Below are 12,579 nucleotides of genomic sequence, written 5' to 3'. Positions count from 1 at the left end.
CTGAGGCTGGTGTTGTGGGTGCAGCAGAGCGTAGCATAACTCCCCACGGGAGGAGTATAGCCTCAGGGCAGTGTATGCGGAGGATGGGGGTGATGGTGCAGGGCAGCAGCAGTAACGACACGGAGTCAGTGATGCAGTTCAGGGCCTTTACTCACAGTTCTTATTATCCAGACCACGTCTGCAGGTAACGGCTGCCCACGTCGTACTGTGCTCACCAGGTGAGGGGCTCAGACAACTCCCAGATAACTTTGGAGCGCTTCACAGGACCCCCTTTGTGTGTCCTTTGTCTGGCCTTTCTTACCAACACTTCTGTCCGGCTGCCTCGGGCCTCCTCTTGGTAAACTTGGCGCCAGTTTCCCTGACCCTATGTGGTGCCTTCCTAGCGGGTGGAGCAAGGGACTGCGCCACATAAAATGTCAGAGCCTCCGGTTTCTAGCTGAGGGTCGTTTCCTGCCTCCACTAGTTCGGGGACCGGTCTCCCCCTTTGGCCTGACCCCTCCACGCAGGTGGATTCGGGCGTGCGGTGGCGACTCGCCCGTCCGCACCCCTGGGATCCCTTCATTCCTCGTTCCTGGAGCCTTCTCCGCTCCTCTTCCTTCCTTCTCCCTCTTGCAGGCCTGGGCCTCTGTTACTAGGCCCGCCTCCGGAGCAGAGCTCATGCAGAGCCCCTGCTCCCTGCCACTTCTGCTCAGACTTCTCTGCACTGAACTAAGATGGTGCCCACCTTTTATACTCCCTTCTCAATGCACCCAGGAACTGCTTCCTCCCTGCTCCTGCACTGCAGGGTTCCCCTTCCTCAGTGTTCCCTCCCCCCACTCCAGCCAGGGACAGGGACTGTCGTGCCCATCTCAGGGGCATATTGGTCGCCCTGCCCCACGGCAATGTGGTGTAATGCATGCAGGTGTCGGGTCCTGATCCACACTCCATCCTTATCTGAGAGTGAGATATCACACCTCTGGGTGAGGTGCAATACGTCTGTAGCAACCGAGCCCTCGGTGCTACAGTTCCATTTATCTTCAGCCTAGGTGACGTATTGTGATACAGGGCCGTGATTTTGGCTATAAAAGGGTCCCCTAGACCCCTACCCCAAGCTTTTTAAGAGAATCATATATGGCGTGCCAGGAGACTCTATGGAATGCTTTCTCAGCATCCAACGAGAGTATCTACTTACAAATTTTTAACTGCATCTAGCCCAGGAAATACTTTGTGCCTAGTAGCAGTGTCTGCTAGTCAGCGGATTATCCCGGCTGTTAAGCAAGCTACACCACCTGTAGTTTGGACACTTAATTTTTTCAAAGGAAATGCTTCGGGACCACGGGATACTCAGTGAAGAGCATCAGGAGGCACCCCAAGGCATAGGGGCTGGGACTGGCACTAGGATGCCTTGCGGTGGACAGCCGAGCTCGATCCTTATAAAAGCTTTTTAACTGCAGCAGCTTTAGTGGACGCTACTGGAGCTGGAATTACGCGGCTGCTGGCATGAGACTTGCCCTCCAATAGATCCTTGTAAATGGATTTAAAGTGTATTCATTCAAATTAGAGGGACAATTTAAATTAAAAAGCTTAGAGCTGCCTCCACCACAGGGGGGCTCTCTCGACCCACCAGCGGACAGGCACCAGTATTGGGAGAGGGGGGCTGGCCGTCAGGGTTCACCGCGGCTCTGGCACAAACCCGGCGACACGGAGGTGGCACGGGCAGGAGCGGACTGGCCGTCTCGGCTTCTCACTTTTTGGATTTTAGAAGGGCATGACATGCCTATATCTGTGTCTCCCCCTCCTTTTACTCCTCCACCTCTTTTCTTTTCGCATGACTATATGTACTTGTCACTTTTCCATGTGTTAGTTGTGTCTTCTGAGCAGTTTGTCAGCTTTTGGACACCTTTGAAGGTGTTTTCTATGTGTTTCTATGTGTTTTTGTTTGCCTGCCATTGGTTTTAACGGTGTTCGAAGGTGTTCGACGAACAGTTCGACGAACAGTTCGGCGAACACACGGGTGTTCGACGAACCGAACCGAACTCGAACACTACGGGGGTGGCTCAACACTAGTCTTGTTAAGCTACTGTGACCTCCACGTCTCTTCCGAGGGGCATTAAAACCATCTTATTAAGCTACTGTGACCTCCACCACTTTTCCAAGGGGCATTAAAACCATCTTGTTAAGCTACTGTGACCTGCACCACTTTTCCAAGGGGCATTAAAAGCATCTTGTTAAACCACTCTAAACTCCACAGCTCTTCCAAGGGGCATTGAAATGTTGTTATTAATTAACTCTAACCTCCACGATTCTTCGAACGGGCATTGCATTTCCTCCTAATTTTTGGCAGCTTTTGCTTGGAAGGCATAAGAAAAGACTATGGGAGACCCACTCCCCAATAATGGGAATAATGTTTGTAATATGCTGTACTGCATGGCTCTTGTAAGGGGCATTGCAAGTTCCTCCATCCTAATTTTTGGCAGCTTTTGCTTGGAAGGCATAAGCAAAGACTATGGGAGACCCACTCCCCAATAATGGGAATAATGTTTGTAATATGCTGCACTGCATGGCTCTTGTAAGGGGCATTGCAAGTTCCTCCGTCCTAATTTTTGGCAGCTTTTCCTTGGAAGGCATAAGCAAAGACTATGGGAGACCCACTCCCCAATAATGGGAATAATGTTTGTAATGTCCTGTACTGCATGGCTCTTGTAAGGGGCATTGCAAGTTCTTCCATCCTAATTTTTGGCAGTTTTTGCTTGGAAGGCATAAGCAAAGACTATGGGAGACCCACTCCCCAATAATGGGAATAATGTTTTTAAGATGCTGTACTGTATGGCTCTTGTAAGGGACATTAAAACCGTCTTGTTAAGCTACTGTGACCTCCACCACTTTTTCCAAGGGGCATTAAAACCGTCTTGTTAAGCTACTGCGACCTACAAGTCTCTTCCGAGGGGCATTAAAACCGTCCTGTTAAGCTACTGTGACCTCCACGTCACTTTCGAGGGGCATTAAAACCATCTTGTTAAGCTACTGTGACCTCCACGTCTCTTCCGAGGGGCATTAAAACCGTCTTGTTAAGCTACTGTGACCTCCACGTCTCTTCCGAGGGGCATTAAAACCGTCTTGTTAAGCTACTGCGACCTCCACCACATTTCCAAGGGGCATTAAAACTGTCTTGTTAAGCTACTGTGACCTCCACGTCTCTTCCAAGGGGCATTAAAACCGTATTGTTAAGCTACTGTGACCTCCACGTCTCTTCCGAGGGGCATTAAAACCGTCTTGTTAAGCTACTGTGACCTCCACCACTTTTCCAAGGGGCATTAAAACCATCTTGTTAAGCTACTGTGACCTCCACCACTTTTCCAAGGGGCATTAAAACAGTCTTGTTAAGCTACTGTGACCTCCACGTCTCTTCCGAGGGGCATTAAAACAGTCTTGTTAAGCTACTGTGACCTCCACGTCTCTTCCGAGGGGCATTAAAAGCATCTTGTTAAGCTACTGCGACCTCCACCACTTTTCCAAGGGGCATTAAAACCGTCTTGTTAAGCTACTGTGACCTCGACGTATCTTCCGAAAGGCATTAAAATAGTCTTGTTAAGCTACTGTGACCTACACGTCTCTTCCGAGGGGCATTAAAACCATCTTGTTAAGCTACTGCGACCTCCACCACTTTTCCAAGGGGCATTAAAACCGTCTTGTTAAGCTACTGTGACCTCCACCACTTTTCCAAGTGGCATTAAAAGTGTCTTGTTAAACTACTCTGAACTCCACAGCTCTTCCAAGGGGCATTGAAATGTTGTTTTTAGTTAACTCTAACCTCCACGAGTCTTCGAACGGGCATTGCATTTCCTCCTAATTTTTGGCAGCTTTTGCTTGGAAGGCATAAGCAAAGACTATGGGAGACCCACTCCCCAATAATGGGAATAATGTTTGTAATATGCTGTACTGCATGGCTCTTGTAAGGGGCATTGCAAGTTCCTCCATCCAATTTTTTGGCAGTTTTTGCTTGGAAGGCAAATGCAAAGACTATGGGAGACCCACTCCCCAATAATGGGAATAATGTTTTTAAGGTGCTCTACTGTATGGCTCTTGTAAGGGACATTAAAACCGTCTTGTTAAGCTACTGTGACCTCCACCACTTTTTCCAAGGGGCATTAAAACCGTCTTGTTAAGCTACTGCGACCTACACGTCTCTTCCGAGGGGCACTAAAACCGTCCTGTTAAGCTACTGTGACCTCCACGTCTCTTCCGAGGGGCATTAAAACCATCTTGTTAAGCTACTGTGACCTCCACGTCTCTTCCGAGGGGCATTAAAGCCGTCTTGTTAAGCTAATGTGACCTCCACGTCTCTTCCGAGGGTCATTAAAACCGTCTTGTTAAGCTACTGCGACCTCGACCACATTTCCAAGGAGCATTAAAACTGTCTTGTTAAGCTACTGTGACCTCCACGTCTCTTCCAAGGGACATTAAAACCGCATTGTTAAGCTACTGTGACCTCCACCACTTTTTCCAAGGGGCATTAAAACCGTCTTGTTAAGCTACTGCGACCTACACGTCTCTTCCGAGGGGCATTAAAACCGTCCTGTTAAGCTACTGTGACCTCCACGTCTCTTCCGAGGGGCATTAAAACTGTCTTGTTAAGCTACTGTGACCTCCACGTCTCTTCCGAGGGGCATTAAAACCGTCTTGTTAAGCTAATGTGACCTCCACGTCTCTTCCGAGGGGCATTAAAACCATCTTGTTAAGCTACTGCGACCTCCACCACTTTTCCAAGGGGCATTAAAACCGTCTTGTTAAGCTACTGTGACCTCCACCACTTTTCCAAGGGGCATTGAAAGCGTCTTGTTAAACCACTCTGAACTCCACAGCTCTTCCAAGGGGCATTGAAATGTTGTTTTTAATTATCTCTAACCTCCACGAGTCTTCGAACGGGCATTGCATTTCCTGCTAATTTTTGGCAGCTTTTGCTTGGAAGGCATAAGCAAAGACTATGGGAGACCCACTCGCCAATAATGGGAATAATGTTTTTAATACGCTGTACTGCATGGCTCTTGTAAGGGGCATTGCAAGTTCCTCCGTCCTAATTTTTGGCAGCTTTTGCTTGGAAGGCATAAGCAAAGACTATGGGAGACCCACTCCCCAATAATGGGAATAATGTTTTTAAGGTGCTGTACTGTATGGCTCTTGTAAGGGGCATTAAAACCGTCTTATTAAGCTACTGTGACCACCACCACTTTTCCAAGGGGCATTAAAAGCGTCTTGTTAAACCACTCTGAACTCCACAGCTCTTCCAAGAGGCATTAAAATGTTGTTTTTAATTAACTCTAACCTCCACGACTCTTCGAACGGGCATTGCATTTCCTCCTAATTTTTGGCAGCCTTTGCTTTGAAGGCATAAGCAAAGACTATGGGAGATCCACTCCCCAATAATGGGAATAATGTTTTTATGATGCTGTACTGTATGGCTCTTCCGAGGGGCATTAAAACCGTCTTGTTAAGCTACTGTGACCTCCACGTCTCTTGCGAGGGGCATTAAAACAGTCTTGTTAAGCTACTGCGACCTCCACCACTTTTCCAAGGGGCATTAAAACCGTCTTGTTAACCTACTGTGACCTCCACCACTTTTCCAAGGGGCATTAAAACTGTCTTGTTAAGCTACTGCAACCTACACGTCTCTACCGAGGGGCATTAAAACCGTCTTGTTAAGCTACTGTGACCTCCACGTCTCTTCCGAGGGGCATTAAAACCGACTTGTTAAGCTACTGTGATCTCCACGTCTCTTCCGAGGGGCATTAAAAACATCTTGTTAAGCTACTGCGACCTCTACCACTTTTCCAAGGGGCATTAAAACCATCTTGTTATGCAACTGTGAACTCCACGTTGTAACGGGTCTGGGAGGCGGAACCTCTGAACTACTATACAAGGGGGCGGTCCTTGTAAGGGAGCGGGTGGCGACCAGGGTAGACGGGCAGGCAGTCACAGCAGGTGACTGGGACAGTCTCTGAATGAACGGACAGGAGGTCACGGCAAGTGACCGGGGCAGTCTCTGGATGAACGGGCAGGAGGTCACGGCAAGTGACCGGGGCAGTCTCTGGATGAACGGGCAGGAGGTCACGGCAAGTGACCGGGGCAGTCTCTGGATGAACGGGCAGGAGGTCACGGCAAGTGACTGGGGCAGTCTCTGGATGAACGGGCAGGAGGTCACGGCAAGTGACCGGGGCAGTCTCTGGATAAACGGGCAGGAGGTCACGGCAAGTGACCGGGGCAGTCTCTGGATAAAGGATTGATACGACCTGTGGCGGCAGATGAAGGACGTGAGCTCCCAGGTGAGCAGGCGAGAGTCTCTGGATAATCGGGTGGTCACAGCATGTGACGGCGGAGCCTCCAGGTAGGCAAGCAGGCAGGTAGCGGAGGAGCGCTCCCAGGTGAGCGGGCAGGAGTCTCTGGAATAGCAGGTGGTCACAGCACGTGACGGCGGAGCCTCCAGGAAGGCTAGCAGGCAGGTAGCGGAGGAGCGCTCCCAGGTGAGCGGGAAGGAGTCTCTGGAATAGCAGGTGGTCACAGCACGTGACGGCGGAGCCTCCAGGAAGGCTAGCAGGCAGGTAGCAGATGTGCGCTCCCAGGTGAGCGGCCAAGCTGGTCCATAGACAGATTGACAGGAGTAGGAAGGCAGACCATCGGACCTCAGGCTGGCAAGCAGGTAGCAGGAATATCAGGCAGGAAACAGACAGCAAACTGGCAGGACTCTGGCAGGAATCAGGCAGGTAACTGGCAACGGGACCTGAGGGCTGAAGCAGAGTAGTGAACAGTGCAACAACATTGCTCGGGCACCTCCATTTTGGAGGAGGTGCCTTATATATGGTGAAGTCCTCCGGCCATTGGCCGGGGACTCCTTAGGACGGCGCGCGCGGCCCCTTTAAGAGGGAGGGAGCGCGCGCGCGCGCGCCCTAAGCACAGTGGCCGGGAAGGAGCGCGCGCTGCCAGCAGAGCGGGAGGAGGACGCCGGGCTCGGAGCAGGGAGGTGAGGGGAACAGCGTCCCTGCCTAGCAGAGGGCAGGGACGCCGATGCTACAGTACCCCCCCCTTTAGGCCCCCCCTTTTTTAAGCCAGACAGAAATTTAGCAAGGATGAGAGGGGCATGGATGTTCTCCCGGGGCTCCCACGTTCTCTCTTCAGGACCAAACCCCTTCCAATCTACTAAAAAAAGGTCTTCCCTCTTACCCTTTTGGTGGCCAGAATGTTCTCTACCTCAAATTCGTTTTCAGCGGAAACCGGAGCAGGAGGCGTACCTGTAGACTTGGAAAAAGGGTTAAGTACCACAGGTTTGAGGAGAGATACATGGAAGGAGTTAGGGATCCGCAAGTTGGCCGGGAGTTTCAATTTATAGGCCACCGGGTTGATCTGACTGATGACCTCCAGAGGACCGATGAACCGAGGCCCTAACTTATAGGAAGGAATCTTGAGCCGGACATACTTGGACGAGAGCCAGACCTTATCCCCTGGACGGAATTGAGGAGGATCCAGACGTTTTTTGTCAGCATGTCTTTTCATACGCTCGGATGACAGAAGGAGTGCGGACCGGGTACTCTCCCATGTGGAGGAAAATTTGTTAACAAGAGATTCCGCAGCCGGATTGTCCACCGAGGTGGAGACGGGAAACGGGATCCGAGGATGCTGACCGAAGACTACAAAAAACGGGGATTTGGAGGAAGATTCGCTCTCGTGATTGTTGTACGAGAATTCGGCCCATGGCAGGAGATCCACCCAGTCAGAATGGTGGGCATTAACGAAGTGCCGGAGGTAACAGGTCAGGATCTGATTGATCCGCTCCACTTGACCATTAGACTGTGGGTGGTAAGCGGAGGAGAAGTCCAGGGTGACGTCTAGCAATTTACAAGTGGCTCTCCAGAAACGAGAAGTGAACTGTACCCCACGATCCGACACGATGTGACGGGGCAGGCCATGAAGACGGAAGATGTGGCGGATAAAGTCTTTAGCCAGCTCGGGTGCAGACGGGAGGCCTGGCAGGGGAATGAAGTGAGCCATCTTGGAAAAGCGGTCAGCGACCACCCAAATGACCGTACAACCGGCAGAGACGGGAAGATCAGTTATGAAGTCCATCGCTATATGCTGCCAGGGGGCAGCAGGTACTGGCAGAGGAAGAATGCGACCGGCTGGCAGGTGTCTCGGAACTTTGTTGCGGGCACAGGACACACAGGCAGAAACAAAGTCTATTACATCCTTGCGCAGGTTAGGCCACCAGTAGTGCCGGGAAATAAGCTGGAGGGTCTTTTTCTGACCGGCGTGGCCAGCTAGTTTAGACGAATGACCCCAGTGTAGGATCTTCTCCCGATCAGGTACCGATACGAACGTCTTACCGGGAGGGAGACGATTTAGACTCACGGGAGCCACCTGCATTACTCTGGCGGGATCGATGATATGTTTAGGTTCTTCCTCGAGATCAGATACCTGAAAGGATCGGGACAAGGCGTCTGCTTTGATGTTCTTGTCAGCCGGGCGAAAATGTAGAACAAAATCAAAGCGAGCAAAAAACAAGGACCACCGGGCTTGGCGCGGATTAAGTCTCTGGGCATGCTGGAGATAAGCCAAGTTCTTGTGGTCAGTGTAAATTATTACCGGATGAAGAGCCCCCTCGAGTAGGTAACGCCACTCCTCCAATGCCAGCTTGATGGCCAATAACTCTCGGTCTCCTATGGAATAATTGCGCTCAGAAGAGGAGAAGAGTTTGGAGAAGAAGCCGCAAGTTACCATCCTCCCGGAAGAAGATTTTTGAGTAAGTACAGCTCCGGCTCCAGAGGAGGAGGCGTCAACCTCCAGAAAGAACTGCTTGTTGCCGTCCGGACGATGCAGCACCGGGGCGGAAGAGAAGGCCTGTTTTAAGGAAAGAAAGGCCTCCTCTGCTTCGGGCGGCCACTCTTTGGGATTAGTACCCTTACGGGTGAGCGCGGAAATTGGGGCAGTCCGGGAAGAGAAGTGCGGTATGAAGAGGCGGTAGTAGTTGGCGAAGCCCAGGAACCGCTGAATGGCCTTCAACCCCTCCGGTCGGGGCCATTTCTCGATGGCAGACAGTTTCTCTGGATCCATTCGTAGGCCGGTCTGAGAAATAATGTAGCCCAAAAACGGAAGCGAGGTCTGCTCAAAGAGGCACTTCTCATATTTAGCGAAGAGGTGGTTCTGCCTGAGCCTGAGCAGGACCTGACGAACGTCCCTCCGGTGAGTCTGGAGATCCGGAGAGAAGACCAAGATGTCGTCCAGGTACACCACAACGCAGGAGTAGAGAAGGTCCCGGAAGATGTCATTGACCAACTCTTGAAAGACGGCAGGAGCGTTACAGAGACCAAAGGGCATTACCAGATATTCATAGTGGCCGTCCCGGGTGTTGAATGCAGTCTTCCATTCATCCCCTTGATGGATACGGACCAGGTTGTACGCCCCACGGAGGTCCAGTTTGGTGAAGACTCTAGCCCCCCTCAGGCGATCAAATAATTCTGGAATGAGCGGAAGGGGGTACTTATTCTTCACCGTGATCTGGTTAAGGCCTCTATAGTCTATACAGGGACGGAGAGAGCCGTCCTTCTTTTTTACGAAGAAGAAGCCTGCTCCGGCCGGGGAGGTAGATTTCCGGATGAATCCCCTGGCCAAATTCTCCTCAATATATTCGGACATCGACCGGGTCTCAGCAGCGGACAATGGGTAAATACGCCCACGGGGAGGAGTAGTACCGGGTAACAGGTCGATAGGACAGTCGTATGGTCTATGAGGGGGTAATGTCTCTGCCTCCTTTTTATTAAAGACATAAGCAAATGACCAGTAGGGAATCGGAAGTCCAGGTAGATTAGTTGGGGTAGGAGAAGGACGGACGGGATGAACAGGAACCAAACAAGTCTTATGACAGTCCTGTCCCCAGCGAAGGACTTCTCCGGTCTGCCAGTCAAGCACGGGTGCATGTCTCTGGAGCCAAGGTAGACCTAGTAAGAGGGCGTGAGAGAGTCCAGGCAGAACATGAAAAGAGATGCTCTCAGAATGCAGCATTCCTACCTGCAGAGTTACGGATTCGGTGATGAGTTGGATGAGACGTGGTAAGAGGCCCCCATCCACAGCAGCGACAGATAATGGTACAGCCAGAGGTTTGGTGGGAATGCGGTATTTTTCTACCAGGGACTGTGAGATAAGATTCCCGGCCGCTCCAGAGTCAAGTTGGGCTAGTTCGAAATAACGATTCTCCCCGCAGATAATAGAGACTGACAGTAGCAGAGATGGAGAGGATTTATTCTTGTCTAGGTTGACCTCTCTGAGCGAACCTAGACACAGGCGTTTCCCGACCTCTCCGGGCAGGTACGGATCCGGTGCTCCTTACTGCCACAGTAGAAGCAGCTCCCTTCGGCACGGCGTAAGTCCTGACGGGTTTTGACCATCTTGGTCTGGTCGACCTGCATAGGCTCAGGAGAGTGTACCTGGGGAGAGACGGATTTCTGAAAGGTAGGAGCTAGACGTGGAAACCTCCTCTCACGGGCGACCTCTTTGGCACGCTCCTGGAACCGTAGGTCAATCCGGGTGGCAAGAGTTATTAGGTCATCGAGAGTGGTAGGAATGTCCCGACCGGCAAGTTCGTCTTTAATACGGCCGGACAGACCCTCCCAGAAGACGGATACCAGAGCGTCGTTATCCCAGGCCAGCTCCGAGGCAAGGGTACGGAACCGTATGGCATATTGGCCCACGGTGAGACTTCCCTGACGGAGGCGTAGCAGAGATGATGCGGATGAGGTCTTCCGTCCGGGTTCGTCGAAGATTTTCCGGAAAGCCATGAGAAAGGCAGGCAAGTCGGACACCAGGGGGTCTCCTCTCTCCCATAGAGGATTTAGCCAGGCCAAGGCCTCCCCGGTGAGATGGGACATGATGAAGGCAATTTTGGCCCGGTCGGAGTTAAACTGGTGGGACAGGAGTTCAAAGTGCAGGGTGCACTGATTTATGAAGCCCCGAGCCTGGGCGGAGTCGCCTCCGAAGCGAGGAGGTGCAGAAAGCCGGGGTCCGGGGTAGGATACCATGGTATTGGTGGACAGCGGAGCTGCCGGGTTGCGAGTCATGGCACTGGCGGTGGTTGCTGGTGGAGCAGTCAGAGTGTCCAGGCGAGAATTGACATTCCGCAGGTGACCCAGGATGGACTCCTGTTGGGACCTCTGACGGGACAGTTCATGACAGAGGTCTGAGAGCGAGGGAGCTTGGGTGCCACCGGGTTCCATGGCCCGAGCAAACTGTAACGGGTCTGGGAGGCGGAACCTCTGAGCTACTATACAAGGGGGCGGTCCTTGTAAGGGAGCAGGTGGCGACCAGGGTAGACGGGCAGGCAGTCACAGCAGGTGACTGGGACAGTCTCTGAATGAACGGACAGGAGGTCACGGCAAGTGACCGGGGCAGTCTCTGGATGAACGGGCAGGAGGTCACGGCAAGTGACCGGGGCAGTCTCTGGATGAACGGGCAGGAGGTCACGGCAAGTGACCGGGGCAGTCTCTGGATGAACGGGCAGGAGGTCACGGCAAGTGACCGGGGCAGTCTCTGGATGAACGGGCAGGAGGTCACGGCAAGTGACCGGGGCAGTCTCTGGATGAACGGGCAGGAGGTCACGGCAAGTGACCGGGGCAGTCTCTGGATAAACGGGCAGGAGGTCACGGCAAGTGACCGGGGCAGTCTCTGGTTAAAGGATTGATACGACCTGTGGCGGCAGATGAAGGACGTGAGCTCCCAGGTGAGCAGGCGAGAGTCTCTGGATAATCGGGTGGTCACAGCATGTGACGGCGGAGCCTCCAGGAAGATCAACAGACAGGTAGCAGATGAGCGCTCCCAGGTGAGCGGGCAAGAGTCTCTGGAATAGCAGGTGGTCACAGCACGTGACGGCGGAGCCTCCAGGTAGGCAAGCAGGCAGGTAGCGGAGGAGCGCTCCCAGGTGAGCGGGCAGGAGTCTCTGGAATAGCAGGTGGTCACAGCACGTGACGGCGGAGCCTCCAGGAAGGCTAGCAGGCAGGTAGCGGAGGAGCGCTCCCAGGTGAGCGGGCAGGAGTCTCTGGAATAGCAGGTGGTCACAGCACGTGACGGCGGAGCCTCCAGGAAGGCTAGCAGGCAGGTAGCAGATGTGCGCTCCCAGGTGAGCGGCCAAGCTGGTCCATAGACAGACTGACAGGAGTAGGAAGTCAGACCGTCGGACCTCAGGCTGGCAAGCAGGTAGCAGGAATATCAGGCAGGAAACAGACAGCAAACTGGCAGGACTCTGGCAGGAATCAGGCAGGTAACTGGCAACGGGACCTGAGGGCTGAAGCAGAGTAGTGAACAGTGCAACAACATTGCTCGGGCACCTCCATTTTGGAGGAGGTGCCTTATATATGGTGAAGTCCTCCGGCCATTGGCCGGGGACTCCTTAGGACGGCGCGCGCGGCCCCTTTAAGAGGGAGGGAGCGCGCGCGCGCGCGCCCTAAGCACAGTGGCCGGGAAGGAGCGCGCGCTGCCAGCAGAGAGGGAGGAGGACGCCGGGCTCGGAGCAGGGAGGTGAGGGGAACAGCGTCCCTGCCTAGCAGAGGGCAGGGACGCCGACGC

This window comes from Phyllobates terribilis, unplaced genomic scaffold, assembly GCF_046119375.1.
Source record: "Phyllobates terribilis strain yellow unplaced genomic scaffold, ASM4611937v1 Scaffold_10__3_contigs__length_209671492, whole genome shotgun sequence".
NCBI classification, from domain to species: domain Eukaryota; kingdom Metazoa; phylum Chordata; class Amphibia; order Anura; family Dendrobatidae; genus Phyllobates; species Phyllobates terribilis.
This window is presented reverse-complemented; position numbering follows the sequence as displayed.